Source organism: Moschus berezovskii, chromosome 23, assembly GCF_049115385.1.
Source record: "Moschus berezovskii isolate FMDL1 chromosome 23, NW_MosBer_1.0, whole genome shotgun sequence".
Classification (NCBI taxonomy): domain Eukaryota; kingdom Metazoa; phylum Chordata; class Mammalia; order Artiodactyla; family Moschidae; genus Moschus; species Moschus berezovskii.
The window spans coordinates 42,620,518-42,632,282 of NC_142482.1; the positions used below are offsets into that span (position 1 = coordinate 42,620,518).

The 11,765-nt window shown below is 39.1% G+C and overlaps 2 non-coding genes across 2 annotated transcripts; both read right to left on the minus strand.

Moving 5' to 3' along the window:
- Positions 1-252: 252 nt before the first annotated feature.
- Positions 253-334, minus strand: TRNAS-GCU (transfer RNA serine (anticodon GCU)). Its single transcript has one exon. It is a non-coding gene; the product is annotated as a tRNA-Ser (tRNA).
- A 7,089-nt stretch (positions 335-7,423) lies between these two features.
- TRNAP-CGG (transfer RNA proline (anticodon CGG)) lies at positions 7,424-7,495 on the minus strand. The gene has a single exon. It is a non-coding gene; the product is annotated as a tRNA-Pro (tRNA).
- Between the last annotated feature and the right edge of the window lie 4,270 nt (positions 7,496-11,765).

Consider the following 11,765-nt stretch of genomic DNA (forward strand, 5'->3'; position numbering starts at 1 on the left):
GTGAGGGACTGGAGAGACCAGATTCCAGTTCTACCAGCTTTGTCTGTCTTTCACTTATCTCTTCCTCCACTTTCCTGGAGGAACTTCATCAAATGACAGTAGTCAAATGAGCTATCCCCGGAAACTGGACAAACCCACACATACCACTCTAACAACTGTGAGTAGGGAAGTAAGAGCAGCTTTCTCATAGGTGAATTCAAAGTTTAGATCTGGGTAGGTGATTTTCCTTTCTCCTTACTAAAAATGCCAGGTCGACGAAGGTGGGATTCGAACCCACGCGTGCAAAGCACAATGGATTAGCAGTCCATCGCCTTAACCACTCGGCCACCTCGTCTTTACATCTTAAGAGTTTGGCAAGGTTTGTTTCCGAGTTCATATTGGGGAGCTCACTATTTCAGAGAGAAAGACGGTTAGGAGGTGGCTCGGAGACGTCTGGGAGACGTGGAGGTGGCCCGTTTTCACACGAATGGACAAAGAACTGGATTGGAAAAGCTGCGACGGGGGAAAAAACAAACAAACCAAGCTTAGCTCTCACAGGAGACTTAGTAGAAACACATTTGCGTGGGCCTTCTTTCCTTTTCTCCCGCCGCGGGCAGGGGGCACCCTCAGCATCAAGTCCGAGTTTGCTGTCACCCTCTCGCGTCCGGGGAGCCTGGTCCAGCTCCCCCAGAGCGTGGCCGAAAAGACCGCAGGGAGCAGAGGTTCCCAAAACCAGTCCCCCTGGAGTCGTTGTCAGGGAAGCTGGCGAATGTGGACTCCTACCTCGTGGTTAATAAAATAATTTGGGAAATTAAACGATGAATCTGAATAGGGCTCAATTTATATGCAATGTTATTGCCCCTTTTGCAATACTTTAGGGTGAATTGTGTAGAAAAGAATCCTTAATTCTCGGGGTTCTCCTCTCGGGTCATCCGCATCAGAGGAACCATGAACTCTGTTTTCCTTCCAAACACCCGTGTGTTTCTTGAATGGTTTTCTAGAGGAAATGTTTCCCAACTTTCGTTTGCTCTTACCAGGGGTGCAGTGCTAAAAATACTAAGTGACTCATTTTTTAAAATGAGTTGAAAAAATGTTTCTGGGAATGGGAAAGAGTGAAAAAACCTATTTTAGCTGTCTTTTGGGAGCTTTGATTGGTTTGGTTGTTTCATGGAATGAAAACATGCATATGAATGAACATGAGTACAGACTAACTCTAATTATAATGAATCATAAATGCCTGAGAAGAGATGGTAATACTGAAGGTGAGCCTTGAGCAAATTTTCTAGAGGTGAGAAAAATGAGAGTGTCCCAGACTAAGGAAAGGGTGTGTTCAAAGGTGAGGAATATCTAGAAGACTGTTGGAAATCACTGTGGCTGGTGTCTTGAAACACATGAGAGGCTGGTCAGATAACATCAATAAATCTGAGAATGGAAACTGGTCATGAAGATTTTTCTTGTGAAGAAAGTAAATCAATCACAGGATGAACAACAGCAAACATGGAAGAAATCCTGTAGGAACAGATTCCTGCTTCATTTTCACACTCTTAGTGTGAGTGTTACCTAAAGGTGCATGGGGGCAGGGGAGGTCCGGCAGCTCACTGCTCAAAAGCCAGTAAACAGGCCAGGTTGCTGGAAAGGAAAGTTTGCTTTATTTTAGATGCTGGCAACTGAGCATGGGGGTGGCAGACATCTGTCCACAGGCCGACTCTCCGCTCTTCCCCCACCACAAGCAGGGGATGAGAGCTTTTATAGACAGCGTCCTTGGTGGAGGGGCTACATGCAGAAACAGCACAGTCATCTCTAACAGTTATATTGAAATTGGTCATCAGTGGCCTGACCAGCATCATCTTGGTTGTTTTAGGAACAGTTACTTTTCAGTTCCAGGGTGCACTTGTTCCCATTTCTTTGCGGTCAGCTCTCAGAATTGTGGCAGCTCATATCCTGGATACAGTCTGGTCATCATGTAGTTAACTTTTCCACCTGGTGTTTTGGAATCTATAAGACAGCTCACAGGATATGGCTCAGAATATTATCTATAGCCTTTGAGAAAGGTCCTTAACTGACTGCATTGTTTTTATTTAGTCTCCTTTGATTGTTTTCCTTTGTTTCAGCATTTCTCACTTCTCTGATTAAACTTATTCTTTGACTAAGTTTTCACAGCAAAAGGCAGGCAGAAGACATGGGGGTGGGGGTGGGGCAACGATCATATGGTCCTACTCCATTTCTTGAGGACACTACCTTAGATTGCTCTACATTTTCTTCAGTGAAAACCATCCTTAACTTGTTCCAGAGAATCAATCTCTCTTCTTGCTTGGAAAAGTCCTTTAAAAAAAAAAAAAAATTGGGGGAGTGGGAGTGAGACAGAGGGACAAGAGGTAGGGGACGTATGTTTACCTATGGCTGATTCATATTGATGTATGGCAGAAACCAACCCAGTATTGTAAAACAACTATCCTTCGACTGCTGCTGCTGCTAAGTCACTTCAGTCGTGTCCGACTCTGTGTGACCCCATAGATGGAAGCCCACCAGGCTCCCCCGTCCCTGGGATTCTCCAGGCAAGAACACTGGAGTGGGTTGCCATTTCCTTCTCCAATGTGTGAAAGTGGAAAGTGAAAAGTGAAAGTGAAGTCGCTCAGTCGTGTCCAACCCTTAGCGACCCCATGGACTGCAGCCTACCAGGCTCCTCCATCCATGGGATTTTCTAGGCAATAGTACTGGAGTGGCTTGCCATTGCCTTCTCCGATCCTTCGACTAGAAATAAATAAATTTAAAACATTTTTGGAAAAGTCCTTATATTTTTATGTAGGCTGCATTGTTCTGCCTGGATCTTCACCTCAATTTAACCCATGTCCCTCCACCTTATTTTTCATGCTCAGTCCAATTCATGATTTTGTATCAAGAAAAATTTATATCCCCTTTCTTCCAACAAGACATTTTCCCTCATGGAGTGCTCTTGCCCTTTTTCATTTTAACCTGGATAAGTTTTTTTTACCCACCATTGGTTCTCAGCTTAAAGCTTATTTAAAAAAAAAAAAAAAAGTTAACATATTTAAATCGAAGTTAACAACACATTTCAAAATCTCAAGTACTTCAGAAATATGTGTGTGTTAGAAAGTGTTTCTCTTCCCCTTTTGGTAGAGACAAAGATTTTCAGTCATTTGGCTTTTTGTTTGTGTAGTTTTTGTTTTACCAGCATGTTTCCAAATATCATACAGAAATGGCTAGTTACCATTAGTATTTGTTCTTCCCTTCCAAGAAATGGAAATTTGGTAGCATTCATAGCCATCCATGAAAAAGTTACAGTACACAACTTTCCCTGATGCATGGTCATGTGGCCAATTTCTAAACCAGGACATTAGAGATAAAGTGGATGTGAAGCTTTCAAGTTATGTTCAGAAGAGGAAAGAAATACCACTCATTTCTCTCTTCTGACTGTATCTGCTTGCTGAAAAAGGCAGCATTATAGGAATGAAGGTGTCATGAAATATAAAGAGATTGGAAACCCATAGGAAGGAGGGAACCGTGAGATAAAAGATTAGAAGCAACACCCTAGAGCCAAAATATCACTCTGGGATTGATTATACCTTCAGACTGTTACATGAGAGATCATGATGGCTTCCTGTGTAGCTCAGTTAGAAAAAGCAATGTGGGAGACCTGGATTCAATTCCTGGGTCGGGAGGACCCCCTGGAGAAGGAAATGGCAACCCACTTCAGTATTCTTGCCTGGAGAATCCCATGGACAGAGGGGACTGACAGGCTGCAGTTCATGGGATTGCAACAGTCGGACATGACTTAACGCTATTTTTCTTTCTTTCTGCTTCCTTTGACATACAGTTCATTGGGGTCTTTGTCACAGAGACCAAATTGTGTTTTAATTAAGACAGATGCTTTTATTTCTACTTTTAAATTTTTTTCAGTTTAGTATTTTCTATTGATTACTTCTTAAATAAAAAGAAAATTCATTTCTCTTTCCTTGCCTTAAATGTCACCGTATACAGATACCCTTACTATTGATTTTTCTCCTGAATTTACTTATATCATAATATTTATTGAATTAGTATCATTGTTCATATATTATGATTGGAAAATACCATTCACTGGTCTCTCATGATATTTTTGTTTCCTGTACATCAAAGTGTTTTCTCAAATTACCACAAATAACTATAAAAGCTTTGACAAAAAAAGAAATTGGGTGTTTTCTGTACTAGGATGTACAGTTTTCTTTTTTTTTTTTTGGATGTACAGTTTTCCTACTGATGTCTTCCTGAGAAATATTTCACTGGAGATAAGATTTTTTAATATTTTGGTGCTGGAGAATATCTTTTATATTTCTCTTACACTTGCTTGAATATTTGGTTGGGTATGGAATGCTAGGGAATATTTTTTTTTTCAGGATTTTGAAAGAGTTCTCCATTTTCTTCTAGATTTCAGTATTTCTTTTGAGAATTACAAAGTCATTCTAATTACTATGTTTCATTAGTAATTAGTTTTTCTTTATTTCAAGATGATTTGTCTTCAATGTACTAAAATGTCTGAAAGATATGTCTTTGTGTGTATTTATTTTCATTCACTGTTCTGGGAGCTCTATTACATCATTAAATTGGAAAAATCATCTATTTCAGTTTGAGAAATTACTTTTTTGTCAATTTTCTCACTTATGTGTTCTGTATTCTCTCGCTTTACCTTTTTTTTCCTTAGAATTTTTTATACTTGGATTTTAAACCTCTGGATGTTTCCTCTACTTTTCTAAAAGTATTATTCTCTCCTAGTTACAATCTGTTTATATTTTTAAATAGACTCTATTTTTAAGGCAGTTTTAGGTGTACAGAAAAATTAATACAAAAGTACAGAGTCCACACACACCTACTATTGTCCCCCACAGCTTCACCTATGATTTACATCATATATTATTTGGTACATTTGTTACAACTGATGAACCAATATTAATACATTATTATTAACATTCTTCACATTAGGGTTTACTCTTCACTTTAGACATTCTTTGGGTTTGACAAATGTATAATGATATGTATCCATCATTACAGTATCACACAGAATAGTTATATTGCCCTGTGTTCCACATCTTCATCCATACATCCCCTAGAACTACTGATATTTTTATTGTTTCTATATCTTTACTTTTCCCAGAAAGTCATATAGTTGGAATCACACAGTATGCAGCCTTTTCAAATTGGCTCCTTTCACTTAGTAATATGTTTTTTAAGTTTCCTGCATGTCTTTTTGTCACCTGATAGCTTATTTCTTCTTATTACTAATATTCCATTGTATGGATGTACCACGGTTTGTTTATCCATTAATTTATTGAAGGGCATGTTGGTTGCTTTCAAGTATTGACAGTTATGAATAAAGTTGCCTTAAACATTCATGTGCAGGTTTTTTTGTGGACTTAGATTTTTCACCTCATTTGGATAAATATGAAGGAGCATGACTGCAGGAGTGTGCCCTTATATTATTACTCCACATTCTGGAAAATGTCCTTTACATTTTATTTCAACTAGTCTATTAAGTTTTTCATGTCTACTCCCACAATTTCAACTTTGAGACTTCTGTACTTAAGAGTTACCTTGTTGAACAGCTGCTGCTGCTGCTGCTAAGTCACTTCAGTCGTGTCCGACTCTGTGTGACCCCATAGACGGAAGCCCACCAGGCTCCCCCATCCCTGGGATTCTCCAGGCAAGAACACTGGAGTGGGTTGCCATTTCCTTCTCCAATGTGTGAAAGTGAAAAGTGAAAGTGAAGTTGCTCAGTCCAGCAGCCTCTTTTAAAATAAGAATAGATGTAATAACATGCCTGAGATTTTTTTCTCCTCTCTACATAATATTTTCCTTTATTTTTTAAGTTCACATTCATCTCTGTCATGCATATTAGACATTCACTTTAGATGTCTAGTGATCTTTGATTGCTGGTCTGCAGATATAATTAGGCCCTAAAAATGACTGAAAATGAGATTATGAGTCTAGTTTATTGACTGTGGGCTTCACTTGTAAAGTGATCTACCTGGGCCATTTACTATCAGGCAATATCTTTAACTCATCCTTCTTGGGATAGTAAAATCTTTGAAAAAGGATCATTAAATCTGCTTAGATGATGTAAAACTGACTTCTTAAATTCTGAGAAAATTCTTAAAGGATAGAGGTTGGAGGAAATCCTTCTCTAAACGTATACCTTCATACTTATTGGGTTCCCAAAATTGATCAAGGAAAGACAAAAAATAACAAGGAATGGTAAAAAAAAAAAAGAGATAATATTTCAGAATACCAAGATGAGCAGGGCCAGGTGAGTCTCTAGGGTATCAAGAAGCAAGGAAGAAACTGTGGTGGTTTGTGTGTGTGTTCACTCTAAGTTTTGACCACATATGACGGTTATCATGAGGATACATCTTAATTTAGCTAGCATGAGCAAAGTAACTGGATTAATACCTTCCCTCTCCATCTTATTTATTCATCTCGCAAATTTCATTAATCAATTCACCTGAACGTTTTCAACAGTTTCAAATTGAGAGGTTTTCCTGGGGTCAAGGAGAAGGTATGGCAAGTTTCCAGGTTTGGGGTAGGGAAGCCCTTGAACTTCCAAGTGTTAGTGATTTCTCTTCGTGGTTTTTCTCTCCCGGTGGACAAACTGTGGCCGGCAATATTCCCCGGAAATCTACAGGTGGGCTCTGGATATTTGTGGGAATTCTACACTTCCTCTTAGGACGCAAGGTAATTGCAAAATTTAGTTACTTGCGATATTTATTAAATTCCATAGAAACAAAAACTGTTTAAAAAATTTTTTTCTTTTATTCCTGGTCCCTCACCGCATCCCTGGGATCCAGCAGAGGCTGACACGTAGTATTCACTGAATATTCATTCGTTGAATGAATAGGTAAATAAACTGACCAGGGAGTGCAGCTCCAAGGCGCAACGCAGGAAAAGAGGCTTACATCCTAACCGTTGATTACAATGAGAATGGCGGCGGCAGCCACTAGGAGTGCCTTTTACTTTAGTCAGTGCGGTACCAGTAACTGCTGCGAGTGGGAGAATGATCACTCAAGTCGGAGATAGCAGTGGAAATGCAAATCCACATCTCTACCAGAAGAAGGCAGGTACTGGTTGACCATAATTCACACTTCCCCGCTCCGCCCCACCCAATCAAGTACGCACACGTACGTACGTAGGCACGTACACACGTAGGCACAAACTAGGTGCCCAAGGCCTTGGTTCTTGACTTTTGGATAGAGATCCCCAGGAGAACAGGAACTAGGGGGGCGTCTGCGAATTAGCATCAACACTCCAGATACCTCCCAATCAAGATCTGGAATTAAGTACCCAGCTGCTCGGAAGACAATCCCATTGTCAATGCAATGAAATCCCATCTTTTTGGCAAGAATATTAGAGAAAATACTTTTCCTCATTATTTATTGGAATTGCTCGAAAAGGAAGTGGGCTCGTCCGGGATTTGAACCCGGGACCTCTCGCACCCGAAGCGAGAATCATACCCCTAGACCAACGAGCCACTTGGGTACTTGTGTGCCCATGTTTAATATAAGAAGAACTAGAATCAATTTTCTTGCCCCCACACGGAATCAAGTATGAGCCCCCTATATTTATTCCCCCCCATATTTAAATAACAACTAATATACATTTGGGGGTCTTATGATGACATTTTAACTTAGGCCCAAGTTACTGAAGTTTTCATCCTTCCTCCTGTCAGTTATACAGTAACCTCTACAAAGTGAGTTCCACCTGTATAATAACCTATGACTTAACTGACAAGATTGCATCATAAAGGTCACATTAGGAAAGTACTCTGTTTTTGAACCATATTTTTAAAATTGAAATATAATTGACCCACAATATTGTTAGTTTCAGATTTGATTCGTAATTTGTCTAAAGAAGTGTATATTCCAAATTTCATTATGTATTTTGTGATGTGACAAATAATTTGAGTAACATTCATATTAGTTATCTATACTTTACTTTCATAGAGGAAATCGACGTTTTCTTTGACAAGTCCCCTGAAAACTTGCTTAGTCTTAAGTAAGCATTTTTGTCAAGATATTATTTCAATATGTGGTCCCCTAAAACAGTATTGTACCCCAAGCACAGGTCATTGTTTTTGCATCTGTTTTATGTCTTTGAAATCTCTATATTCTGCTAGAACTAAGAACAGAATCCTTCAAAGATTTAACACTTTAGAAAAAGATTCCCAAAGATCTCTTCGATGCAAGCAGCTGTCTTCAAATTCTTTATAGATTGGCATCCCTGCTTTCTGAGTTTCTCATAAGACTTCGCTGGAAAAAAGGCAATGCTGGCAGATGAATGCTTAGTTTGGCTGCCTCTTGTATGTATCTTTAGGTTTAAAAGAAAGTTTTGGCATTTCAGTAAGGATTCAGATAAAGGAATTTGAAGTGCCAGCTCCTTTGAAAGCTGGTTCATCAACTCAATTTATTTTTTAACAAAGTTTCTTACCAATGTTTTTCTACTTTCCCCATAACACCATGTATGCAGAAACTTTTGATCAGCAAAGATGGAATATATATTTGAAAGGCATAAAAATTGGGATTTTATACAAAGTGCACATTAAAGGCTGGTGTTTTGTGTGTAATCAGAGAGTGCCTGAATTAATCCTCAAAAGGACATGAAATAACTCACATGGCAGTTACAGATTCTTTTATCTTTTAATTCTAAGATACTTTACAGTTTCTGTAGTTCTGTCAAGAGTACATCAACATTTTAAACTGAAGATATAGGATTCGAGTCCTAGTCTGCATAGTAGGCACCTAGATTACAACTCTGAATTTTTTTCATCCACTGAAGGCTCCGTGAATTCCTTGGGACAGGCAGTGACTACAACAGGATTAAACTACAAGGAAGTTGTTTACTTTCCACCCTCACTCTGTATTTCTTGATTTTTATTTTGATTATCCTTTAAGAAATGCACCCAATTTTCTCTTCTCCCCAGCCTACTGTGTTAGGTCACAGCTTCAAAATTGGGTGATAGAAAGTGAGAGGTAAAAAGGGAAAAATTCAAACCTCCCAGATGCATATTTTAAGGCTTTTTCACAACTTAAATACTTTAAAATAGTGGATTGAGTCATCCTGTTAATGAACCGAACATCACAAAACTGTGTCCTTTATCTTAATTACAAGTCTTAGCCTCTAATTTATGCTGGACAGAATTTTTTTCTGGGCAAAATAAAAGTGACTGAATAATCTTCCTTTAGTTACTAGAGGAATCAATATAAAAAGTAGTTTTCTCAGTTTTCCAGTGTGCCAGCAGTTAGCTAGGTAGACATTCCTGCCGATCAACATGAAGAGGGTGAGACTAGCATAGCCAAATGTTAGAAATATTTTAATATTTGATAATATGTTATTATTTAATCAAGAACAAACCTAAATAGGAAGAAAAAATGGAATCTTCCCAACAAAAGAAAAGGAAACAGATCACAAGAATGAGAACACTTTTAGTAGCTCTGATTTCTCGGGTGGAGTGTTTTGGAAACCTGGAGCTCTGAAATTCGAGGACATACTTATGCTGCTTATACAGACGAAAAGCCATGTATCCATGGATCCAGCCCATGAGATCCTGGAAGAAGATGTCCTGCAGAGACATGATAGTGAGGAAAAGCCACCTAACTATTTGCCTAGATGGTAGCATATAGCAATACTCAACATATGGTTTATTTCCAGATTTGTTCATACTATTGGCTGTTGTGATGTAGTAGAGCAAGTGAGAGCTTATCAGGAAATTAAGGATCCAGAAGAGGAGGAAATAAGGAAGAACTTGCCGTGCAGTCAGTGGTTTGAGCTTTCTCCATAAAGTAGTCCTAGGACTACTGGTGATGACTTGAACCACACTGAGGAGACAGATGGCACAGATTGAAGGACCACGCGCCACTCTCACCAGATACACCACAGCTTTACAACCACCACCACCACGTGGAGAGTTACAGATATGAAAAGCTGATATTATATCTGAGATTCCTTTGGTACAAAGTGTCATTGTGTTAGCAAAAGGCAGGTGAATAAGAAAAAGGTCTACAGGTTTTTTTCTCTCTTCCTGTGACAGACCACATGGCCACAAACAAAAAGAAGTTCCCTCCAATGCCAGATACAGTAATAGGAAAATTATTCCCTGGATGAGATCACTGCAAATCATCTTCTAATTTCATGGACAGTCCCAGGAAAAACCTTTTGAAAAAAACAAATATATAAGGATGACATATTTCATGTCTGTGGCTTCTTTCTGGTTTACTAAAAAGGAAAAGAACAGCTGGAACACTGAAGGGTCAAAGTACATGGTTCTGTTTATGCTTTCTTTTCAATTCATGCCTTTTCTGTTTGTCACTTTATTTTTCTGCTCTCTCAGTTGATTTATAGAAGGTAGTGACTCCAATATCTACATGTCCAGCACATTATTTCTCTCCCACATTACACAATCTACCTGATTCTGTGACCATTACCTTCTGAATGTTTCACATGACCACATACACGTGATTTAAACTACCCAGTTTATGATGTTCTTTTATAGCTGCCTGAACAGATTAAGACACAAGCTTAGACTTCCCTTGCATAATAAGCTCTCACTGAACTCATTGAGCTGTGATGCTGTTGCTTCTTGTTTTTCACCCTCCACTTAAGTGTGAGGCCTGGATATATAAACTACACGGGTAACAGTTCAGTTCAGTTCAGTCGCTCAGTCGTGTCCGACTCTTTGCGACCCCATGAACCACAGCACACCAGGCCTCCCTGTCCACCACCAACTCCCAGAGTCCACTCAAACCCATGTCCATTGAGTCAGTGATGCCATCCAACCATCTCATCCTCTGTCATCCCCTTCTGCTCCTGCCCTCAATCTTTCCCAGCATCAGGGTCTTTTCAAATGAGTCAGCTCTTCACATCAGATGGCTGAAGTATTGGAGTTTCAGCTTCAACATCAGTCCTTCCAATGAAAACCCAGGACTGATCTCCCCTAGGATGGACTTGGACTGGTTGGATCTCCTGCAGTCCAAGGGACTCTCAAGAGTCTTCTCCTTCACCACAGTTCAAAAGCATCAATTCTTCGGCACTTAGCTTTCTTTATAGTCCAACTCTCACATCCATACATGACCACTGAAAAACCATAGTCTTGATTAGACAAAACTTTGTGGGCAAAATAATGCCTCTGCTTTTTAATATGCTGTCTAGGTTGGTCATAACTTTCCTTCCAAGAAGCAATCATCTTTTAATTTCATGGCTGCAGTCACCATCTGCAGTGATTTGGAGCCCAGAAAAATAAAGTCAGACACTGTTTCAACTATTTTCCCATCTATTTGCCATAAAGTGATGGGACTGGATGCCAAGATCTTAGTTTTCTGAATGTTGAGCTTTAAACCAAGTTTTTCACTCTCCTCTTTCACTTTCATCAAGAGGCTCTTTAGTTCTTCTTCACTTTCTACCATAAGGGTGGTGTTATTTGCATATCTGAGGTTACTGATATTTCACTCACCGCCTATTATCTAAATTACCAGGCTTTGTGCCTGTAAAATAATGTTAAATAAACAGTTTATAAATAAGTAATCAAATGAAGCATGGAATTATCATTGTGAAAATGCATGTTAATGACACAGAAGTTAGGGGCCAATTAGGAGGGACATTTGAGGAGATTTTTCTTCTGAATTTAAAAATGTGATGACCTGAGAACTCAAGTCAACCCATGTTGAATGATATCTTTATTAGGGACCTCAGTATCTCCTCAGATAAACGGGTGGATTTGAATTTCAAGGTTCCCATTAATGTATCAG